At 45.5% G+C, this 23722-nt stretch overlaps 2 long non-coding RNA genes across 2 annotated transcripts in view; one reads left to right on the top strand and one right to left on the bottom strand.

Annotated features, from left to right (window-relative positions):
• Positions 1–19262, bottom strand: part of LOC131227255 (uncharacterized) — an 86687-nt gene extending 67425 nt beyond the window's left edge. The window contains exons 1-2 of the long non-coding RNA XR_009162140.1: positions 19137–19262; positions 18621–18670 (exon numbers count right to left, since the gene is read on the bottom strand). This is a non-coding gene — a long non-coding RNA (uncharacterized LOC131227255). The remainder of the gene's footprint in view (positions 1–18620; positions 18671–19136) is intronic.
• LOC131227254 (uncharacterized) overlaps positions 1–19524 on the top strand; it is a 58384-nt gene extending 38860 nt beyond the window's left edge. Inside the window, exon 2 of the long non-coding RNA XR_009162139.1 lies at positions 19061–19524. This is a non-coding gene — a long non-coding RNA (uncharacterized LOC131227254). The remainder of the gene's footprint in view (positions 1–19060) is intronic.
• Positions 19525–23722: the final 4198 nt, after the last annotated feature.

The following is a 23722-nucleotide window of genomic DNA, read 5'->3' as shown; positions in this document are numbered from 1 at the left end:
CGGAGTACTCCGAGTTCCAGAATGACGCTACCCTCCAAGCCCAAATGGGCATAGAATCGATCTCCCCGTGGGCTAAGAATAGGGTTACAGGAGAGGAAGGAATCTGATTAGATTATTTGGGATTCCAGCACATGACTGGTTGGAAGCAGTGATTATAGATTTGGGAAATTATTTTGGAAGGGTCCTCCAAGTGGATGCTAATGCTAGGCTCGGGATTTTCCAGGTCTTCGCTCGCATCAAGGTGATGTTGCGTCCAGGGGTAAACCTCAGTCGGGTTCTGAGTCTAAAGGTGCTAGAAGATGAATTTTCGGTATATGCGATGATGGAACCGATGGAATCCATAAGGGGCCAGCCAACGCATTCGCTGATGAACCAGGTTCCGAGTAGTACAAAATAGTGGGTGGAAAGATCATTTAACGGCCCTCTAGAGCAGCAGTCATGCCTGAATCTTAGGGATGAGAAGTCAGGCCAAGTTGTAGGCCCAATGCTAGACAGACAGTTAATCCCCTCTCAGTCTCAGAGGGAAACACCAGTGGTCTCCCAAGGGCGCCTCCCCCTTGTTCGACAAAATGCCTCTGTCGAAGGAATAGCCCATAGGAATGAGATTACTATCCATACTAACCCTATATCACAGGTAGGAAATATAGTTTCAAATTGCCCTCTGAGACCAGTCAGCGACCTAGAGTTACAAAATGCCTCAGACTAGTCAGCGAGTCAATTGGTTAGGTACTCCCCTATTAGAGTGGTTGGATCGCTGGACATGATTTAAGAGATTCCCCCGACAGAGAGGACGTTTAGCATAGCTCCTCAGGTTCTAATGCTACTGCAAGTTGATGGTGATCTGCTACGGAATATTGGTCGAAAGACTGTTGTTTATTTCTACTCAAGATCAGCTGGAAGCTCTCCTATAGCCACAAGTGAGCAGGGTCGCATTAGGGGCGTTTCTGCGACAGATCGCTTACACCTTCACACAAAGGATGCTACCCCAACAGGCTAAATTTCGGATATTCTAGCGAACGTTTCTGCAGTGGAAGCGCTAGCAGTAGATGACATTTTCTACGGGGTTACTAGAGAATAATTCAAGGAAGTATCCAGAGAAGAGGTTAGTGAAGAGTGTGATCACACTGGCCCATTTTAGACTCCCAACCCAATCTCTCGTAAAATAGAATTTGTAATAGATTTGTCCCCTTTCTTTTCTCTAGCAGCTAGGCTGGAGAGGCAGGAAATAGTCCTCACTCAAGAAGTCCCAGTCGATTCTAGGCCAAGGTCCTCGACAATTTCTTGTACCTCAGCAGTTCCTCAGCAGATGCTAGGTGCAGTAATGAGTCCTCAGACCAGCAGAAGACCAAACATGGATCTACTGAAGACAACCCAGGCTAGAACAGTCCCGAAATAGAGATGCAGCCACCCCAGATTTCTCCTATGGGAGCCAAGAAATCTATTCTGATGAAACGGTCTAAGGTGTTATACACAAGAGAGGATTGGGAATCTAAGCTCCAAAGGTTGAAGAGAAGGGCGGTAAATTCAGGTTGCATTACTGATGGATAGAGTCCTTGTTTAGAATGTGTGCAGCATTGGACATTGCCGCTCCGTGTTGTTCTCCAAGTGGCTCATCTAAAAATTCGACCCCTTGATTGTGGCAATTCTCGAACCTATGCTCTCTGACGATAAGAGAGTGGGGGTTGGTTTATCGCTGGGATTCCACCAGTCCTTCTCCAACTTAGACATTGGGGGGAAGATCTGGGTCCATTTCAGAACCCAGATTTCTCCCTCTTGTTAATATTTCTAACTAATCGTTGTCTATTGCGTTTACTTTGCAGAATTTGTCCCCGCCTATCACGATTTCCTTCATATATGCGAGCTACAACAGGTTTCAAAGAAGATCTCTATGGAGTGATCTGGCAGCTATCTCTTCAGCCCTTCACAGCCCCTGGATTATTTGTGGAGACTTTAATGCAACAATTGCAGCTAATGAAAGAAGAAGCGGAAGGGTGGTAGACAGATCCAGCTCGGTGGAATTTTCGACAATTATAGATAGTGCTGGTTTGCAGGATGCAGGCTTCTCAGGCAATCAATTCACTTGGAGCAATAATCAAGGCGGAGAGGCCCACGTGTGGGCTAGGCTAGACAGGGTTCTCATGAATGCAACCTAGTCTTCTATGTTTCCGAGATTCCACATCATCCATCTCCCCCGGATTAATTCGGACCATGCTCCTCTTTTATTGGTTTCTCCCCAACTATCAGCCACATCAGTGAAGTCGTTTAGATTCCAGAATATGTGGATTAGGCACGAATCCTTTAATCAGGTGGTTAAGATTGCATGGGATTCAGCTAGCTCCAATCACCCTATTTACAACGTGATGACCAAGTTGAAAATCGTCAAACAGGACCTGAAGGTATGGAATAGAGATGTCTTTAGAAATATTTTCTCGTAGCTGTCTCTAACTGAGCAAGAAATAGAGAACTGCGAGCGTCTTATGCAAGACGCTACGAATGCTGCGGGCCTAGATAGTGACCTACAGGAAAGCTATATCGAAGCCTCTAGGAATCTCGCCCGTTTATAGTTGTTGGAGGAAATATTTTGGAAGCAAAAAAACCAAGGGTAAGCTGGCTGGATGCAGGTGACAAAAACACCAAGTTTTCCACACAACAGTGAAAGAAAAACAGAGGAGATCGGTTATCCACAATATTGTGCTGGAGTCTGGCCAATCGCTGGATGACAATGCTGTCATTAAGCGTGCAGCGGTGGAGCACTTCGAAGGCTTGTTCAATGCGGCACCTTGTGAAGTGAGTAACGGCCTGCTCGAGGTTATCTCGTCTAAGATTTCTCCTGACCAGAATGTTATGTTGATGGCTCCGCTGACCAGTTTAGAAGTTCAGCAGGCCATTTTGTCAATCCCAGCTGATGGCGCAGCTGGTCCCGATGGGTTCTCTGGTTCATTCTTCGCTGCCTGTTGGGGCATTGTGGGCAAAGACCTGCTTGATGCAACAACCTTCCTGTTTCAAGGTGGCCCTCTTCCTAGAGCGGTTTCTGCGTCCCTGATATGTTTAATCCCGAAATTGGCCTCGCCTAAGAAATTCTCAGACTTTAGGCTAATCGGCCTCTACGACTGCCTGTACTAGATTTTCTTTAAAGTTATTACAGCCAGGTTGAGTCAGGTCCTACCGCTTCTCATTTCGGCTGAACAAGGGGCTTTCGTCAAAGGAAGGTCTATTGCGAAAAACATTATGCTATCTCAGGAGCTTTTTAGAGATATGAACAGAAAGGTGCGGGGAGGTAATATTGTGCTAAAGTTGGATATGGAAAAAGCCTATGATAGGCTAGATTGGTCTTTCCTTAAGCAGGTTTTACAGAGATTCGGTTTCTGTCCCTCGTGAATTGCGCTACTTGAGAAATGCTGGGCAAACTCCTGGTTCCAATACTTGTCAATGGGGAGATTTCAGGCATCTTCAAGTCCTCTAGAGGTCTTTAGCAGGGGGACCTGATATCGCCAAGTCTTTTTATTATAGTGACGGAAGTTCTAAGTAGAGGGCTTAAATCACTATGCGTCCAGGGCCATTGCCAGCCGTGCAAGCTTAGAATAGGTTGTCCTATCATTTCCCATTTACTTTACGCGGATGACACCCTTTTATTTCTTAATGGGGGTCTCCCGTCCTTAAGGGCATTGAAGGCATTCCTAGTTGATTACCAAAATGGCTCGGGGTAAAAAGTGAATCTTCGAAAAAGCGCTTATCTCCACTCACATAAGCTTCCCGAGTCTAGGGTGAGAGCAATCGAGTCTATCCTTGGGATTACGAGGGTGTCAGGGGTGTGTTCACGTATCTGGGTGTCCCCTTGGCCATGGGCAGACTGAAAGTTGCGGTGTTCTAGCCGCTACTAGACAAAGTGGAAGGGCATATTAGGGGTTGGCAGACCAGATGTTTATCGCAAGCAGGGAGGGTAGTCTTGGTTCATCATGTTTTGTGCAGCATTCCGATTCACTCCTTAGCAGCCGCCCACATCCCGGTGCAAGTGCTAAAGGACCTAGAAAAGAAATTTGCGGCGTTCTTCTGGGGATGGAATGAAGGGAAGAGCAAACGTCATTGGAGAAATTGGAAGACTATTGCTCCCCCAAATGAGGAGGGGGGGCTTGGCATAAGGAAGCTTAAGGATTCAATGTTGGCTTTTCGGTTGAAGATGGCTTGGGACATCAAATTTGCACCGGTTAAAAGCCTTTGGAGCTCCTATATGTCAGCTAAATATGACCAAGACATATCTACACCCTACCTGAATGGTCCAGTAAGTTTTGTCTCGCCTTTGTGGAAGAGAATTCACGCCTTAAACCCTGCAGCTGAGTCTTTTGTGCAGTGGTATTTGGGTGACGGAAAATGCAGCTTCTGGCTATCCAACTGATCAGGACTCGGTCCACTCCATCTATTAGCCTCTGCCCCAGTGCCGCCTAGTCTTCTTCAGCTGAAAATGGAGCAGGTGTTGGCCAAGAATGGCCCTCTCCCTCCATCAGCGACTTTTAATTTCCTGCCTCAACGGGTTATAAACTTCAATTTTCAGCATGGTTTCTGTTTGTCAGAGGAGTTGGACACCCCGATCTGGCCTTTCTCTGCATCAGATGAGTTCTCTATTTCCTTGGCCTGGGTGAAATGTAGAGCGCCCATGCCCTGCAGAAGCTGGGTGAGAGGGGTGTGGCATGGTAAACTTCTACCTAGGATCTCACTATTTACCTAGAGGGTGATTATGAGAGCAACTGCGGTGGATGAGGCAGTCCAATCTCACGGTATCAATATGACTTCCAAATGTGTGTGCTATTTCAACAATTCTCAGCAAGGCCACTCGTCCAAGTCCATCCCTCATCTGTTTCTGAACAGTCAGATTGAGCTGACCGTCTGGTCCTATTTCGGTCGTATGTTTGGCATTCACATTTTGGAGACTATGTCTGTCGAGGCCAGATTAGCTCAGTGGTGGGGCGAAACTGCTTCTGGCTCGACAAGATCAACAGAACATAAGGTGGCCCCGTGCATTATATTCTGGATCATTTGGAAATGCAGGAACGCAGCAGTATTTGAGGGCAAAACCCCATCGGTTGCTAATGTTATTGCTAGAGGTAGATGGTGGTTTTCCATCATTAACGGTGACAGGTTGGAGGACGATTCAGTTGCCATTCATAGTATTCCGGCTCAGCCCTCTTTGTCAGTGGCCAACGCTGGCGATAGGCAAAGAAGGCAATCTATTTGCCCCCAGCGTGTAGATGGAGCCCCATTCTTGGTCAACATCCCCACCCCAAGGTGGTGAGATGGTTCAGACCTCAGCCAGGATGGGTGAAAATTAATGTGGACGGATCATCGATTGCCAACCAGGTAATTCCGGTGGGGGAGGCATCTGTAGAGATGACAAGGGCGAGTTTCGGTTTGTGTTCTCCTCAAGTTATGGCATGGGGTCTAATGTTAACGCGGAGCTGAGAGCTATCCTTGATGGCATGGAGCTGTGTCAGGGTAGAGGCTTTCAAAATGTGGTTGTGGAATCGGATTCCCAATTGGTGGTTAACTTCATGCTTGGTACCGCTAACCCCAGCTAGAAATGGGGGTACTGGATCCATAGGATCAATCGCATTAGGCATAGAGGGAATTTTAAGTTCCTGCATATTTATAGAGAAGGCAACTCGGTGGCCGATGCGATGGCCCGAGTGGGGGGTTTGGAGTAAGGTTTCTCGTTGGTTATGCGCCCGGCTAACCTCTCGGCCAAGGTTAGAGGCCTCTTGTTTCTTGACAAAGTGGGTCTCGGTTCCATTAGGGAAGGTTCAAGGGTTGAGATGGGTCGAGGCTAAGCAGTTTTGGGGCTCGTTGAGTGCCCTGTTGTGCCTCTTCTTTCTCTGCCCTTTTGAGAGCTATGCATAGTTTTCTGCTTTTTACGATAGGCTTCTACCAAGTTCTTTTTCTCCTGGGGGAACCCCAAATGTAATTGGTTGTTTTTTGATATATGAAAAGCTCTTTTGGTTATTTAAAAGAAATTTAAAAATTAAAAATAATTTTTTAAAAAAAAGGTTTTAAAAAAAAAATGTTGTGTAAAAACCTCCAGAAAACCCGTCAGGTCCTGGTGCACTATCAGGTGGAATGGCAAAAACGGTTGCTGTCATGACGTAGGGGTGAACGTGATGAGGATAACTACTCCGAATCCGCGAAGCTTCTCTAGACTCCTCACAGAGACTTCTCGAATCCACAAGGAAAGAAAGCAGAAAATAGAAATAAATTCTAAGAAATTCAAAATTGATTAATTGATGAATAAAAATGAGTTCACAACCCTTTAAATAGGGGTACCAAGCAATGGGAAAGAAATCAGAATCAAACTACAACTCAAACTCCTAGAATCCGCAACTTACTATAAATAGTAAACTTACTATTTATAGACGGTCATGATGTCTACTAGTGCACAAGGTTTTCAGCTAAAAATAGTGTCCTATTTGGCTTCACCAAACCGTTCTCCTAATTATTCTAAGCTCTTTTCACGCTGGGCGCAACTCCTAAAGCCCGACAGATGAAGAGTTATAATCAAACTAAAACTTACTATTTATAGTAAAAATGAAATTAAAACAGGGAAACGACCATTGATCCAGGGATTTTTCACAATTTTGGGCTGCACAACCTGGCGTAGCGGGGTTGGTTGGCTTCAGTAGCTCGTTCTACCCCAAAATCATATATTTTACGTCAGATAACTCATTTCGGATTGCAAGATACGCCCGATTTACGGTTCGATGGTCTGGATCACTTCTGTCGTCGACCAGGCCTTTTCTGATCCATCTTGGCCATGTAACTGTCCGCGACCCGCTCTACATCATTTCACCTCTTCCAGATTTGGTGGGGTCAGAAGGTGAGAGTTCATGTGATTTGAGATGAGAGTAGGAATGCAATCAAGAAGGCCTGGGTGGGTAGTGGAGGGCCTCAAGGCGAAAAGGTTAGAGTAATACCTGATAGCTTCTTCACCTATCTTTGAATCTGTGAGAAGAGATGAACCTAAGGGAGGTGGATGGACTTGATGGCTGCTCTTCTTCTTCTATCTATCACTGAGGGGTGGAAAAATCCTGTATTCCGGTCACCTTCCTTTAGCCTTGAAGTTCTTGACTTTTGCTTCCAATAAATCTGCTCTTGCAGAAGGGCTTTCTTGAGAGCTGCTTGAGTCTTGTTTAGCTTCGTTCTGTTTGCATCTGATCTGAAGAGGATGAGTGAAAATTCGGCCTTGCTGACCTTGTCTTCAGCGATCTTGATTGCTTAAAAGATGTTGCCAAAACCTGTGTTATTCCAGTTCCTCAAGGTAACCTTAAGCCTTTTCAATTTCAGAAACAAACTGAGCATTGGAGTGGCCTACTCTTCTTGTTCCCACGACTCGCACACCACTCTTAGGAAGCCTTCGTGAAGTGTCCACATGTTCTGGAACTTGAATGGAATGGGCCCTGAAGATGCCACTTGTTCGAGTGAGAGGAGGAGAGGGGAGTGGTTCGAGAATAGCCGAGGGAGGTGTTCAACTTTACTTCTTGGAAAAGCCTGGAGCCAATCCAGATTAAACAACATCCTGTCCAGTCTAGCCTAGCGTCTGCTCTAACCGGTTCTGTTATTACACCAGGTGAATTTCGATCCCACAAAACCCGCATCTAATAGTCCAACATCCCTGATCGTTGTCCTGAAGTCTTCCATGCTTCTGATGTCGTATGAGAGGGTCCCAATCCTTTCTTCCGAACTGATTGTGGTATTAAAGTCGCCGCAAAGAAGCCATGGGCCAATCGCTAATCTGGAAATGGAAGAGATCTCTACCCATAGAGCTTCTCTGTCCTGTTTGTTACACATTGCATAGACTACGGTAATGAGATTGGTTTCAAATAGGAAAAAATCGCAAGGATATATTTGGGTCTCCCAATTAAAAAGGGAAGGCTTAAGAGTGGTTCAAGTGCAACACCTAGTTGGAATCTAAAGAAATTCGAAGGGAAGCACAAGCTTTTTAGAGACGATAGAAACCTTAGATGGTTAGGGGCCGCCCGAGAGATCGGGGCCCCTCGCCCAGAAGATCGGAAAGGGGGAAAGGAGGTCGTTATCTGGCCAACAGTCTCTTCGTCGACAACCTTCCATTCTCTGTCTCTTCCGAAGATCTGATCAAGATATTTCAACACTATGGGCGGATTATAGAGGTTTTCCTTCCCTGTTTTCCAATGACGAACAAATCCAGGAGCTATGGGTTTGTTAAATTCATGTGCAAGGACGATGTGAGGGCTGCCAAGGGAGTTCTCAACGGACAAAGGATTGATGGAAGGCCAGTCTCGGTTAAGGACGCCCGACCGAAACCTCTGCAGCGAACTACAGCTACCAACAGCCCTAACAGATATGAGAACAGGGGATGCAGCACCAACTCGGAGATCTTCTCCGCCTGCTAGGGGTCCTCTCTCTTGGAGGGGTTGGGAACCCCACCCACCACCCCCCCCCCCCCCCCCCCCCCCAAAGGTCAGCCCCAAGCAGGCCATTATAAGAGGGCTGACCCCACGACGGTTGCGAGAAACTCCAAGGGCTCGATCTGGGTTTGGTGGGGCACACAGGTGGTAAGATGATCTCCATTCTACAACTGATAAAAGGATTCCGCACATCCAGATTCAGGGCTTCGGCCATAGATGTTACCTGTTTATCAACGAATAGTTTCCTGATATTGTTCAAATCCAAGGCGGAACTATCCAAATTTGTTTTTGATTCTCCCTTTTGGCAGAAACTGGGACTGGTTGAAATCAACCCCTGGTCGCCTAAGGGGATGGTAGAAGAGGACGTTTGCTGGATCCGACTATATGGGATCCTAGTGCATGCGTGGCTGGAATCAATCATCTCTGACCTGGGAAGCATATACGATGAAGTCCTCCAAATTAATTCCATCTCTAAGTTTGGATTGTTCCATATGTTCGCTAGGATCAAGGTCCGGATCGTGGCATGGTCGCTTCTCAGCCTCCCCCAAATGCTTGATGTAAATGGAAAAATTTTCAGGATATGGGCCCAATTGGAAGGTAAGATAGGGGCTGACCTCCCCAAGACATTCAGGGCCAGTGATAGGAGCTCTGATGGGCAAGCGGATTCTTCCAGAGATTGGGTCAGCAACAGTTTACGCGACACTAATTTCTCTTCTGGGGATAGCCGTGTAGGTGTTTGTGAATTTGCCCCATCCAACACCCTGGCAGATGTTCGTGGAAATGTCAACTCCAGTCTGCATTAGGGCCTTTCCAATCTCCCTCTTGGAGATTTCGGGACGGTTTTTCCAACCCTTGGAGCGGGTATTTTGGAGACTCATGATTGCTCTCCCAGTCTCGCACTTCAAATGGGATCAGATGTTGGTGTTCGGGCCATCAGGGAGCATCATCCGTTAGAATGCAATTAGGAGCCAGACTACGGCCAGAAGCATCTGCAAAACAAGCCAACTCTAGTCACTCGGGTTAGGTCCACCGAGACGGAAGAAAACAACTAGGATTGTCAGGGCCCCAATCAGGTGCGCACTATATCAGTTCTCAATATTGCTGGACCCAACCCCTGCAAAGATGGCGAGAGCAGTCACTAGCATCTCGACCTAGGCATGGGCGTTTCCCCTCCCAGACCCCAGCTTGCTAATGGCAGTAACAGTACCATAGCTGCCACGAGCTCCCACGGGGTCCTCGGACAAACTGTGGCTCCGCAAGGATCTGTGATGCAGGGGAGTCCATTGCCCACACTGCCCGGCTCCACCACGATGTTGAAGGGAGTCCAGTGCCTCCAAAAGGGCTCTCAGATGGTTGTAATCTATCTACCGCCAGTTGGACCTCACTGTGGATCTCTCTCCGTATCAAATGGCCCAAAGTGAGGGGCAGCCAAGGTTTATAGAGAGAACTAGATGTTGTGGGGAGATCGCATCTCCCACAGGGTGTCAGGATGACCAAGGGACTGATGGTGCAGTCCCTGGAATGTTTTCCCATCCTCGGGGGAGGCGGGGCCTCCCCTTCGACGTCACAGGGACGTCCTTTCCTCAGGCCCCCATTATCGCAGGGGATTCTACCCAAACTACTGTTACAGGTCAGCAGGTTTATGATCAACCACGGAGTGGGGTGGACCGGCAGGGAGCAGAAGCTGAAGATTGGGATTGAAGGTTCGAGAGGCTAAAAAGGCAGGCCATATCCAACGGAAATGTGTCCAATGGATAGTCTTCTTATATAGAACGCTCAAGGTTTGGCCAACGCGGCCATGATTCATTCGGCTCTCAGGCTTGTCAGGGGCCACAATCCCTCCATTGTGGCTATCCTTGAGCCTATGGCTAGGGATAGTAGGAGAGTGGGAATAGGCCTCAAGCTCGATTTTCACTCTTCCTTCTCCAATGACGAAGTTGGGGGAATGATCTGGATCCTTTATAAGGGGCCCCTGTCTGTTTCGGTTGTAAAAAATTCTAACCAATCCATCTCTTTAGATGTTTACTTGTAGGATCATCGGGTTATGTGCAAGGTGACAACCGTATACACCAAATGCTCTAGGTTTGCAAGGAGAACCCTCTGGAGTACTTTAGAGTCCCTTACTTCTTCCTCCAATGGCCCTTGGGCTGTCGGAGGTGATTTCAATGCAGTGGTGGACTCTTCGGAGAGGATGGGGTACAGGGATTTCGATTTGTTAAGTGCTACTGAGTTTAAAGATGCTATTGACAAAGCCGGCCTGCTGGACGCAGGGTTTGGGGGAAACCGCTTCACATGGTGTAACAACCATGATGGCAGGACGAGAATGTGGGCCAGGCTCGACCGGGTTCTATGCAATGCGGAGTGGATCCATTCCTTCCCGGGATTTTAAGCTAAAGACCTCCTGAGGATTCAATCTGATCATGCCCCTCTCCTCGTCTCCTTCCCTAGCCCCACCCCCTTAATGCCTAGGCCATTCCGTTTCCAGAGGATGTGTCAGCTAGATAAGTCCTTCCTGCTGGTTATAGCTAGAGCTTGGGAGGGTGACCTGTCTAACCAGCCCATGGTCAACCTGTTATGAAAATGAAGAAGGTCAAGGAGTAGCTGAAGAAGTGGAATAAGGTCTTTGGGAATGTCTTCACCAATCTCAGGAGGGTTGAACAGTGTTTGGTCCAAGTCGAGTCTCGGGCCCAATCCTCCTCTGCCGATATCAGTTCGGAGGAGCTTGCCAAAGCCAAGATGGATGTCACGAGGTGGGAGCTCGCCGAAGAGGTCTTTTGGAAACAAAAAGCTCGGAACAACTGGCTTCAAGAAGTGGATAGGAACACCAAGTTTTTCCATCTCTCTGCTTCGAAGAAGTTCAGGAGAGCTCATATTCTGGAGATCAAACTCAATTCGGGTGAATCCACCTCGGATCCTCAGGTTATCAAAACCGAAGCCACTGCCTTTCTCCAAGAGCTATTGTCCACTAAGGTCCCCTCGATGTCAGCCCCTGCTGCTGATCTCTCAACGCAGTTAGCCCCTACTGCTGACAAGCTGCTGGACGTCATCCCTTCTCTCATCTCCGATGAGGATAATGGCTATCTCCTGAGGCCTCCCAGCTTCGAGGAAGTACACAAATCAGTCCTTGCTCTATCCAAAGAAGGTACGCCCGGGCCGGATGGAATATCAAGGGCTTTCTTTGCTGGGAGCTAGGACATTGTTAGTAAAGATGTGCATATTGCCGTAGTCGATTTCTTTCATGGAGGCAGCCTTCCCAGGGCCTTCATGTCCACGTTGGTCTACCTGATCCCAAAATCCCCAGGCGCCAAATCCTTCGCTGAATATAGGCCTATCAGCTTATGTAATGTCGTTTACAAGATTTTTGCTAAAGTCCTTGTGGATAGATTGGGCACCCTGCTCCCAAAGCTAATTTCCGCTGAGCAAGGGGCCTTTGTCAGGGGCCGATCCATTGCGGAAAATATAGCATTGGGTCAAGAACTTTTTAGAGACATCGACTGGAAAGTTCGAGGCGGAAACTTGGTTGTGAAGCTCAATATGGAGAAGGCTTATGACAGGGTAGAGTGGCGTTTTCTAAAAGGGGTTCTGCTGAAGTTTGGTTTTAGCTTTACATGGGTGAAGTTGGTGGAAGCTTGTTGGAACAACAGCTGGTTCTCCATTCTGGTTAATGGGGAGAGTTGTGGCTTCTTCAAATCTAGCAGTGGGCTGAGATAGGGTGACCCCCTCTCCCAGCCTTTTCATTCTTATGGCTGAAATATTTAGCAGGGGGATTTCCAGGCTGGTTTCTAGTGTGCTGTGTCAACCGTTCAAGCTGAAGCAAGGGTGTCTTCAGGTCTCCCATCTGCTCTATGCCAATGACACGGTGTTGTTCCTTAATGGGTCTCAGAATTCCATTGATGCGGTGAAATCTTTCATTGGCATCTATCAGGCCGCTTCGGGCCAAAAATTTAACCATCAAAAGAGTGCCTTCTACTGTTCTCCCAAGCTATCAGTGGCTAGAATTAAGTGCAGTTAGTTCTCTCCTGGTTGACAAATGGCTGCCAGGCTTCATGGGTGGAGCTCCAGGATCCTCTCGCAGGCTGGTAGGTTGGCGTTAATTGCCTATGTCCTAAGCAGGATCCCTGTCCACACGTTAGCGGCTGTAGTTGTGCCCAAGAAGGTCCTAGGAATTTTGGAGGGCATGTTTGCTAACTTCTTTTGGGGTTGGTGGGAAAGTGTGCGAAAACTTCATTGGAAGAAATGGAATGACAATTGCTTCCCAAAGGAAGAGGGTGGGCTGGGTATAAGGAAGATGAAGGATCTCATGAAGGCCCTTCACATGAAACTGGCGTGGAGTGTCAGGTATAGGGAGGAAGGCAGTCTATGGGCGAGCTTTGTGCGGTCTAAATACGAGTGGAACAGCTCTTCCTTCTCCCCAACGGTTTTACCTGCAGGTGCTTCGCCGATTTGGAAGGTGTTGGCGGGGCTTTTCCCCATTTTGGACAGCAACGTCCAATGGGATGTGGGGCGTGGCGACTACAACATGTGGGCTTCCGACTGGTCCAGTCTGGGTCCTCTTCATACGCTTCCCTCCCTGGATATCCCGGCAGATATGCTTGAGCTGAAGGTTTCCGATTTTATTAGGGAGGATGTGCTGAAAGTGGGGGCCCCTTTCGACCTTCCTGGATGGATCCAAGAGCACATTCTCAGCCGGGGTATTTGCACCTCCGACTCTGATGATTCTCAGGTGTGGCCATGCGGTCCTGCCGGCATTTTCTCCGTCAAGTCGACTTGGGAAGTGGCTAGAGAGAGCAACCAAAAAATTCCTTGGGCTAGAAAGATGTGGCATCCCAACATTCCCCCCAAGATCTCTGTGTTTATTTGGAGGATGCTGCAAGATGCTTTGCCAATCGACTTAGGCATCCAGAAGAAGGGGATTTCCATCGCCTCGAAGTGTGAGTGTTACGGGAGCGGCCCGGCCGTGAAATCGGCGTCTCACCTTTCTCTGGCTGGTCAGATGGCGGCGGATTGCTGGAGCAATCTGGCCATTTTTTTCGTGGTGTCTCTAGCCCCTCACTCCTTAGCTCGGGGTCGCCTCATTTGGTGGTGGTAGCGGGATGTTCCTCTTAGACATACGCCCTCCGTTCTCTGCTTGGCCCCTGCTTTCCTTCTGTGGGAAGTCTGGAAAGCTAGGAACGGGGCTAGGTTCGATGGCCGTGGTATTTCGGGGCAATGGATTTTCACCAGGATCAAGTGGTGGATGGAGTCATGTTTTCCGCCATTTCCTTCGCCCATTCATCCGGTGGAGGGCCATCCCCAGCCTACTACCCTTGTCCTCGTTGTCAGGGCCCCCCCAATTGGCCGACTCTTATAAAACATGCTACCCGCTATCCCATGCACATGATAATAGTGCTAGGATCTTTTGGCCTGAACATGCAAAATCAAATGCAAAGAATTTTTGCTGACTTCTTCTATAGGGAGAAATCAATGCCAAAAAGAAGACACACGGGGTCAAATGGGCTAAAATCTATGTTCCTGAAGAAGAGGGAGGATTGGGAATAGGAAGACTTAGGGATGGGAATAAGAAGAGTAAGGAACACAATGGATAGCATCAGAATGAAAATGTGTTATGCGGTGATACAGGGAAAGTCAATTTGGAGTTGATTTATGAATCAAGGTTACTATCAGAAATACAACCAAAGGCTATCAAGATATAGGATGTTGGGTTCAAACTATGCTTGACATTATTTATCTCCTGCCTGATAACAAATCTTTCCCTCCCATGTATATAGATTGTGTTTTATGGGTTTTGGTTCTGCGGGGCAGTGATGCGGGTTGCCGGCTGGATGTGGACTGCCAGAATGGGTTTGATGGGTTTTGGGTTTGAGGGACAGATGGAGTTTCGATGCCAGTGGTGGCTGCAGCAAGGGAACGCGGCAATGGGCTGCGGCAGTAGAGAGATGGTTTGGTCGGAGCGGTGGAGGGCCATCCCCAGCCTACTACCCTTGTCCTCGTTGTCAGGGCCCCCCCAATTGGCCGACTCTTATAAAACATGCTACCCGCTATCCCATGCACATGATAATAGTGCTAGGATCTTTTGGCCTGAACATGCAAAATCAAATGCAAAGAATTTTTGCTGACTTCTTCTATAGGGAGAAATCAATGCCAAAAAGAAGACACACGGGGTCAAATGGGCTAAAATCTATGTTCCTGAAGAAGAGGGAGGATTGGGAATAGGAAGACTTAGGGATGGGAATAAGAAGAGTAAGGAACACAATGGATAGCATCAGAATGAAAATGTGTTATGCGGTGATACAGGGAAAGTCAATTTGGAGTTGATTTATGAATCAAGGTTACTATCAGAAATACAACCAAAGGCTATCAAGATATAGGATGTTGGGTTCAAACTATGCTTGACATTATTTATCTCCTGCCTGATAACAAATCTTTCCCTCCCATGTATATAGATTGTGTTTTATGGGTTTTGGTTCTGCGGGGCAGTGATGCGGGTTGCCGGCTGGATGTGGACTGCCAGAATGGGTTTGATGGGTTTTGGGTTTGAGGGACAGATGGAGTTTCGATGCCAGTGGTGGCTGCAGCAAGGGAACGCGGCAATGGGCTGCGGCAGTAGAGAGATGGTTTGGTCGGAGGTGCTGCAACAAGGCAGTTAGGTTATAATGGTATGGGTGACAATGTCCAATTGTGTGCGGTGCAAGATCAGGTCATTGCAATGGCAGTGACGAGAATTGCAACGTTAGAAAAACCAGCGGCGAAGATGAGAACCGCGACGGAGCTCAATGAACGATGGCCCAGAGAACCCACTCTGATACCATGATAACACAATAGACATGTAGAATTTTGTATAATTCTCCGAAAGATTTTTCTAGCTATCTTTACATTAGTTTCAATATAGCTTTTATAGAGATCTACATCCAGTATATAGAAAAGAATTATTAAAAAACCATTCTATATATGAAAAAGAATCACTAATTACACAATTTATTTATTATATAGGGAAAGGAAAGATTTGTTATCACTGCCTTAGCCATACCGAGATCCATATGGTAGATAGGACGCAGAGCTGTGAACTTTTGGAGCCAAAACTAGAATGGACAAGGCTAGGTCTCAGAATCCGAGGATGTTCAAGTTCCAAAAGACCTTAGAAATGCTTTTGTGGAAGAATTTTACAACCAAAGTGAGTGGAATTTTGAGAGGATAGGGAAACATGTTCCCTCAAATGTGCTCAAGCAATTGCATGAGAGTCTGCTACCTCTCTGATCAAGCCAGCGCATGCAGACCCACATTATCCATAAAGATGCATGGACCAGACCTCCTCCAGCTAGAGACTTTCATAATCACTCCACTGGGGTTTATATGATTGCCTTCGAACTTTCATGCATTCCTTGCTTGTCATAATTTCTAGACTTCGAAGTTTGGAACAAAACCTTTGAGCATCTTGAACCTTGTTGATTCCCTTGCGCGCCTGCATGAATGCCGAGTGTCTTTAACCCTGTTTAAGTGCACCCTATTGGAGTCTACTCCCAATTCTTGCCTATCCATCTGCCACTAAATTCCCCTCTCTCGGGATGTGATTAAACTTTACATTAATTTGTGCCTTTAGCCTTCCGATTTCTCCTAAACACGACCAAACTGCCCAGGGGGTGGGGCCTAAGATGGCATCAACAATAATTTGGGAGTCAAACTCTAAAATCAGTAGCTCAAGCTCCGCTTTGGTCACCCCATCTTCTATTTTTTACACAGTGGAAGACATTTCGAAAACCAGCTTATTTCACTCCCTCAGAGCTAGTTTTAGCCTTTTCGGCATGATGAAAACAATCATCATTGGAGTGGCTTCCATGCTATCTTCCGACGAGCTTCTCACCACCTCAAGATACCCCCGATGTGTATTCGACATTCTTCGGAACTTAGAGGGCTTCAAAATTTTATCATTCTCTTCCTTGATTAACATAAGAATTGAGGAATGGTCCGAAAAGAACTCTTGTAAGACAACCTTGAACTTTGAGAAATCATGCAGCCAGTCAACAGTGATGAGGACCCTGTCCAGCCTAGCCCACATTCTAGTCTGAACTTGCCTATATTTGCACCAACTAAACTTTGAACCCTCAAACCCTGCACCAACAAGGCCTATAAAGTATTGCTAAGCAAAAGTCCTCCTGGCCAACTCTTTCCTCCGTGCTGGCATACACCACAGTAACTATCACTTTTTTATTTTATTTTATTTTATTTTTTAATAGTCCGTGCTCAGGGGCTCAGTGGTAAACCCCCTAAGTTTCAACACTGAGGTCATGGGTTGAGTACTCATGGGGTGTGTGTAGGTGTGAGGGCGTGTGTGTAAAAATTAAATAAACCATCACTACTTTTAAGACTTCCCATTAGCTGTGCTTTGAAGATCAAGCTTGCCTAATGGCCACAATGATGTTAACCGGAATGAAGAATGTATGCCTCATCATATTTTATTCTCAATCACATTGTCTACCATCACCCAATCAAAACCAAACTTCCTAGTAATTCAAGGAAGCTTGGACTTCCGAACATGGGTTATTGGACCAAGCAGATCTTTTTTCTTTTTTCTTTTTCCTTTTTTTAATATAACTTTTATTCACATGGGATCAACGCTATACAGGAGACATTTTTCGGGCGGGGAAGGCACAGGAAGCTCCCCACGCCTATCATATACCCCTGCTACACAGAAACCCAACACTAGCAAGCAAAAGGCGGAACTCCCGAAAGTTAGGATTTCCTGATATTCCCTGACCCCACCTTATCGAGGAAGATATCTCCCCGGATTTGGGGTGGCAGATCTATGATTCCTGATTAACTTCCGCAAGTGCCTAACTTTCTAGGCAGTTACCATTCCCTCTCGCATTCAATGAGAATACAGGACTCCTTAGCCCGTCTCCTCTGCTTGTCTGTCTTAATCCCAATCTCCTGGTGAGACTCTACTCCTTGCTTTGTTTCTACCTCTTTTTGCTTCACGTGCCGTATCCTCCTCGCCCTCCAATTCACTAACTAAATGGAAGTAATCTGCTTCTTCTGAAGCCGAATCTACCTGGAGGTTGACCCATAGGGACAGGTTCTCCACGCCACGAATAGCTCATTCTCAGCATCATCATGAGAATTGGAGGTGACACTTAACTCCTTTACAACCTCTCCAAATTCATCTTCCAGCCTAATACCTCTTTACAAATGAACTGGTCAACAGTTGAGAATTAATAACAAAATGCACAATCCTAACCATCTATTCATTGATAAGAGCTGAGATGGTCCACTGATCTGATGGTCCCAATTGGTTGATCTCCACGTGCACTAATCAACTACGAATTTTCTTTTTAGCATGGCAAGTTCCAAATTACAGTTTAAGCTAAAAACTCTTCCTCGGTGCATCTCTTGTTGCTATCTCTCTTTTCTTTAATCATATTGTACCTTCTAAAAAAAGGGTCAGTTTCATAACACTAGTAAATATGTACTTAAAGGAGAGTGGCTTATGAAATATCTTTATTTTATTTCTTATTTTGCAATAAAATGTCCAAGGGAGTTCCCAATGGCAGCATTACAATGTCACCCACAGTTTTAAGTATAGTCTCAGAGCGGTAAGTATCAGTGTCACCCATGAATAATGCAGATGTATCAGTCCGATATAGACCAGAAACACCCTTGATATAGTGCGATATGTAGTCATGAACGCACGTACCATTCTTACTTACCAAAATTAGTTAGCTGTTTGGTATTTATTGTACAATAATAAGGATTTCTCGAGGTAATCACATCATTCATGATCCTACCATTTTGCTAAAGCTGTTGGTTCTAAGCATGATAAAATGTATCATAATCATAGAGAATTAAAGGGAATAAACAGTTTGAATGTAGCTTTGATAGGCCCACTCGTGTGTGCAATAAAGCTAATGTACACGCCGCACATGTGTCACAATGGCACTATAGGTCTGAGATCCAATCCACCCATTAAAGCGGCACCACCATATAGATGCCCTAAACCTGTAATCAGGTTGATCCATTGGTCAGGTGGGTCACAGTTAGAACTTAGCTGTCTAATACATCCACCTGTTTCCAAATTTGGGCCCTCATGTTGAGTGGACAAGATTTAGTTTTTGGGTTGATATCTTGATTAATAGATAAGCATAGCAATAGAGCTTTTCTTTTTTTTTTTTTTCCTAATAAAAGAAAGGTATGAAATCGTACCAGGAATGAGGTTCTAGTGTGATACTCTTGTCAACCATGCTGGTATAAGCCTGCAACATTGCAATTCACAAAGAGAGCTGAGATGACCTGCAGGCTGCTGTATGCTTAGTATGCAACCTTCTCTGTCTTACCAAGGTCTCATGTACAGGACATCTGGGCCGTGCAAAACTTGTGCCCCCACCATGAAGATAACCTACGTAGAAAACTCAGGCCAATCTAGTTTAGGTCGCAAACGTGTACATTGCCTCCTACCGACCATCCCTTTATTTGAATTGTGGGGCCTGCCTGATGAGTTTATAAGCCTAATTTTATTGCGCCAGGTGAAATCGTGGTGGGGCCCACTATTTGCATGGCTCCGATGTCTTACAAACGGAACATTAGTTCTCTTCCTACCAAACCATAACCCTCTATCAACTATACTTATCTGACCCCAAAATCAGGATTGTGGAATCATCAAGTGGGCCTCATGAGTTTGAGAAAAATGCGCGATTAGAAGAAAAGACCAGTGGAATGTACCCAACGTGCAAATGACACCCATCTGATAAGTGTGGACCAGCCTGATTTTTGGGCTACTGCATCGCCCAGCTAAAGTATGGCCCGGATATCTCACGCGTGCGACAAGTTGACACGTATCTCACATTGCACCTTGAATCAATTCATAGCGGAATGGAGGTGGAAGAACTTTCTCTGGCATATGTTGAAGGAGAGATGGGAAGCTCGCTCCCATCTTATTTTAAACATTGCAGTAGTCCTAAGAAGGAAGCGCTATTTGGGGGTAAATATCAGCCGCGGATCTTTGTTGTGTTGGATGTGTAAATATGTGGTTAAAATCTTGAAGATAGATTGCCACACATCCAACGGTAGGCTTTTAGAAAAGTTAGTAGGGTGGAGATTGGGTGGACCATATCTTTGTGTCTCATGTCTAGAGAAATTTATTTCCTGGGTACTGATGAATCATGACTTTAATAGCGTCCTGATACCCCAGTTTGTACATGTAGGGCCCTTAGTTTAAGGATCCCAACCGTTTATCTGAAGGAACCCATAATGGATGGGAGGTAAATTAAAAACAAACTCTCATAGTTGGTCATTCGAACCATTTTATCAGTGGTATTGAACGAATGGCTAAGGGAACAACATAGGAACTCTCCAAACTGAATTTCATAGGTGAGGACGAATGAAATCTGCCGGATCCGGAAAATTTTTTAGGCGACCCTCTATCCGCTGGAAAATCATATAAACGGTCTGGATCACGAGATTGTGGGCCCCATTTGTGCATAATGGACGAGTAAGGACATTATTCAGGTCCTGATACATCGATATCAAATAATTCCTACGTGATTTTTGGGTTGAAATTGGTCAAAGGAGTCAGTAGGATACGCTGTCATGTGAAGATCTAGCCTTTGTCTTTGGTAGTGACCTCACGAAAGCGGATTGCCTGTAGTGGGTGCCACAGGAATTTCCTGTGGCCCGACGTGGTCCAATCTCTGTTGGACCCACCATGACATATATGTTTTATCCAAGCCGTTCATCCGTTTTTCCAGCTCATTTGAGGGAATGAGCCCAAAAATGATACAAACCTAGAGATCTAGTGGACCACACCACAGGAAACTGGGTGATTGAACACTCACCGTTGAAATCAAAATAGGGCCCACCATGATATTTTATTTTCAATCCAACCTGTTCATAACGTCACAGAGACTTGGATGAAGGGAAAACACAAATATAAGCTTGATCCAAAACTTTTATCAGTTTTTAATGTTAGGTGTTCAATCCCCACTTTTTTCTGTGGTGTGTCCCACTTGAGCTTTAGATCCACATTATTTTCGGGCTCCTGTCCTAAAATGAACAAGAGAAACGGATGGACGGCGTGGATAGAACACATACATCATGATGGGACTCACAAAGCTTGATCCATTTCGTGCCACAGGATATACCTGTGGTGGGTGCCACAGGCAATCCGCTTCCTGACCTTACTGGGGTGCTAGTGTGCTACAGCCCTTGCCACTTTACACATGACATACATGAATGTCGATACGGACGGTTCAAATCGCCCGATCATCCCCAATAGTGACATTGATCAGATGATGCATAGTTTCCGATTGGCTGAACGTTTAGAAAGGAAATGGTCAATTCTCAAAATTCAACGAGAAAATGGATGGTTAAGAAAGTCTGTGTTATGTTAGTTTTCAGGCTAATGGGCCCACAAAAACGGACGGTCCAAAACTTTCACAAATCTACGTCCAGTTGGCCTTCGATCATGTGGGGATGTAAACACTTGAAAGCATGTGATAATTGGGCGCTGGACTACCGTCAAAATTGATCGACCGTGCGGTCCGAAGGTACGTATGTCCGTGAGAAATCCATCCCGTCCATCAGCTTCTCCAGCGCATGTTAGGAGCATGTTCTCCTTGGAAGTGGGTGGATTCGGTGTTATCCGGGCACATTAGTAGGTATTATCCTTACAATGGGACCCACCTTGATAGCTCTTTGTATATCCAAGCCGTCCACATGCTATTCCATCCCATTTTAAGGAAGTGATCCCAAAAATTAAGCAGATCAAATCTCAGTTGGACCACATCACAGGAAACATAGTGGTGATTGAACGCCTATCATTTAAAACATCATAAGTCCCGCCGTAAGGTTTATATGCCATCCAACCCGTTGATAAGGTCAACAAAACCTGGATGGAGGGGAAATACAATGATCGGCTTGATCCAAAACTTTTTAAGACTGACAAAAAGTTTTTAATGGTCATTCACCACTGTTTCATGAGGTGTGGTCCACCTCTACTTAAAACTTTGGTATCACGTCCTAAACTATGCTGGAAAAACGTATGGACGGGGTGGATATACAACATATTCAACAATGTTGGGTGGCGTTACCCCGGTAACACCTACTCGGCTCCCATTTTCCTTACGGTTGTCCATCTGAGATTTCTAATGGTATGGCTCACCTGAAATTTCGATTTTCTTGAGGTCTGGTATGGCCTCCTAAAATTAAATGGAAAAACAGATGGACCGCATGGATAAACAACAAAAACATTAAGGTGGGCCCCACACGTGTTACCCGATAAACAACTAGTCCGCTCTCCTCCGGCCGGACTTCCTAGACTTCGGAACATGGACCGCTCGATCATTGGACTGTTTGGGAAGCGGATTGCGTACCGAGTAACTCGGTAGGCTTAGCGTACTGAGTAAACTCGACGAGGTTCACAATGATTTATGTATTTTATCCGCGCCGCCCATCCATTTTAAAAGATAATTTTAGGACCTTAATATTAAAATGAAGCGTATCTAAAGCTTAGATGGACCACACCATGGAAAACAGTATAAATTGAACATCTAAGTGTTGAAAAATTCTTAGGGCCACATAAGCTCCAGATCAAGTTTATTTTTATTTCTTCCCTTCATCTATGCCTGGACGATGTCAGGAACAGTTTAGATGACAAAAAAATATAACTGTGAGGCATAGCAAGGTTTCAACTGTAGAAATAATAATTATTCCTACTATTTCTTGTATGATCAACTTGAGTTTTGGATATTTTGGGCTCAACCCCTTAAGGTATCTGAATCAACTGATTGACGGCATGGATAAACCACGTGCATTTACTGTGGGCCAAACGAGTTTACTCGGTATGACAAGAGCGTGCTGAGTAGCTCGGTACTAATCCGATTTCCTATGCATGTCGGCGCCGGCAGGAAGACAAAACGTAAAAGGAAGAGAATCATAAAATGGAAAGCTAAAATCTTCTTAGACACGGAATCATTCCGTTGGGCAGTCAGTTTGACAGGGCCAAAAAAGGGGCGCGGATTGGGGAAGCGGACTGCGTACTGAGTAACTCAGGACGATAAGCGTACTGAGTAAACTCTGTACGGTCCACCGTGATTTATTAATTTCATCTACTCCGTCCATCCATTTTAACAGATGATTTGATGTTGAAGCCCAAAAATGAAATATATTCAAATCTCAAGTGGACCTCACCATGGGAAACTGTGTGAATTAAAATTTTGCCGTTGAAAATTTCTTGGCGCCCACAGAAGTTTTGGATCAAGCTGATATTTGTGTTTTTCTTTCATCCATTTCTTTTTTATCTCATGAACATGTTGGGTGACAAATAAACATCACTTTGGGCTTAGCAAGGTTTTAACCGTGAATGTCATTATTGCCATGTTTCCTTTGGTGTGGCCCACTTTAACTTTGGAAATACTTATATTTACTCATCTACTAAAATGATCTGTAATAACGGATGGACGGCGTGGATAATCCACGTACATTCACGTGGGCCCAGCCGAGTTTACTAAAAATGACGTAAGCGTAAAAGTAACTCAGTACGCACTCCCATTTCGCGTACTGGGACGCGGATTTGGCAGGAAAGCCTTTTGGAGTTCCTACGGTGGAACCCAGGTGGGGCACTGGGATGTTTGTGAGAAATTCTTTCCGTTAATGCGTTTGGTGAGTTGATTTTAAGACATGTTAAAAGTTAACCATATCCAAAGCTCAAGTGAGCCGAAAACATGATAATTAAACTTTCACAGTTAAAATATTCATGGGGTCACGGAAGTTTTGATTCATACTAATATTTTTATTTTTAGTTATATATCCTAACAGGAATAATGTTATTAACAGTATGGATAGCATTTAAGGATTAAACTTTCGATGGTAAGAATTTCCCTGACCACATTTTCTATTAGTAATACAATTTATTTTTGACAATATATCCTAAAATAAACTCACAAAATGGATGGACAATGAAAATTTCTTACAAACATCACAGTGCCCCACTTAGTTTCTAGCCTAAGAACTTCCTGCGAAAGGTACCGAAGGAAATCCACGTGCGCAGATTGGGTACTGCCGCACACCAAAGTCGTGAGTTTTTTTTTTTGTTTTTTTGTTTTGTTTTTTCGAGTTAGCTCGTTACTACACCCGACTGTTAGAGCACGAATGCGGATTTCCTGCGAAAGGCTTTCCTAGGAATTTACTGCGCAAGGATGCTGGTGGGGCCCAAGGAGATGTTTGTGTAAAATCCACCCCGGCCATCCATTTTGAGATCTCATTTTATGACATGCGACCAAAAACTACGTATATAAAATGTTGCAAAAAAT

The sequence above is a fragment of the Magnolia sinica genome, chromosome 15 (assembly GCF_029962835.1).
Source record: "Magnolia sinica isolate HGM2019 chromosome 15, MsV1, whole genome shotgun sequence".
Lineage (NCBI taxonomy): Eukaryota > Viridiplantae > Streptophyta > Magnoliopsida > Magnoliales > Magnoliaceae > Magnolia > Magnolia sinica.
This window is presented reverse-complemented; position numbering and strand designations above follow the sequence as displayed.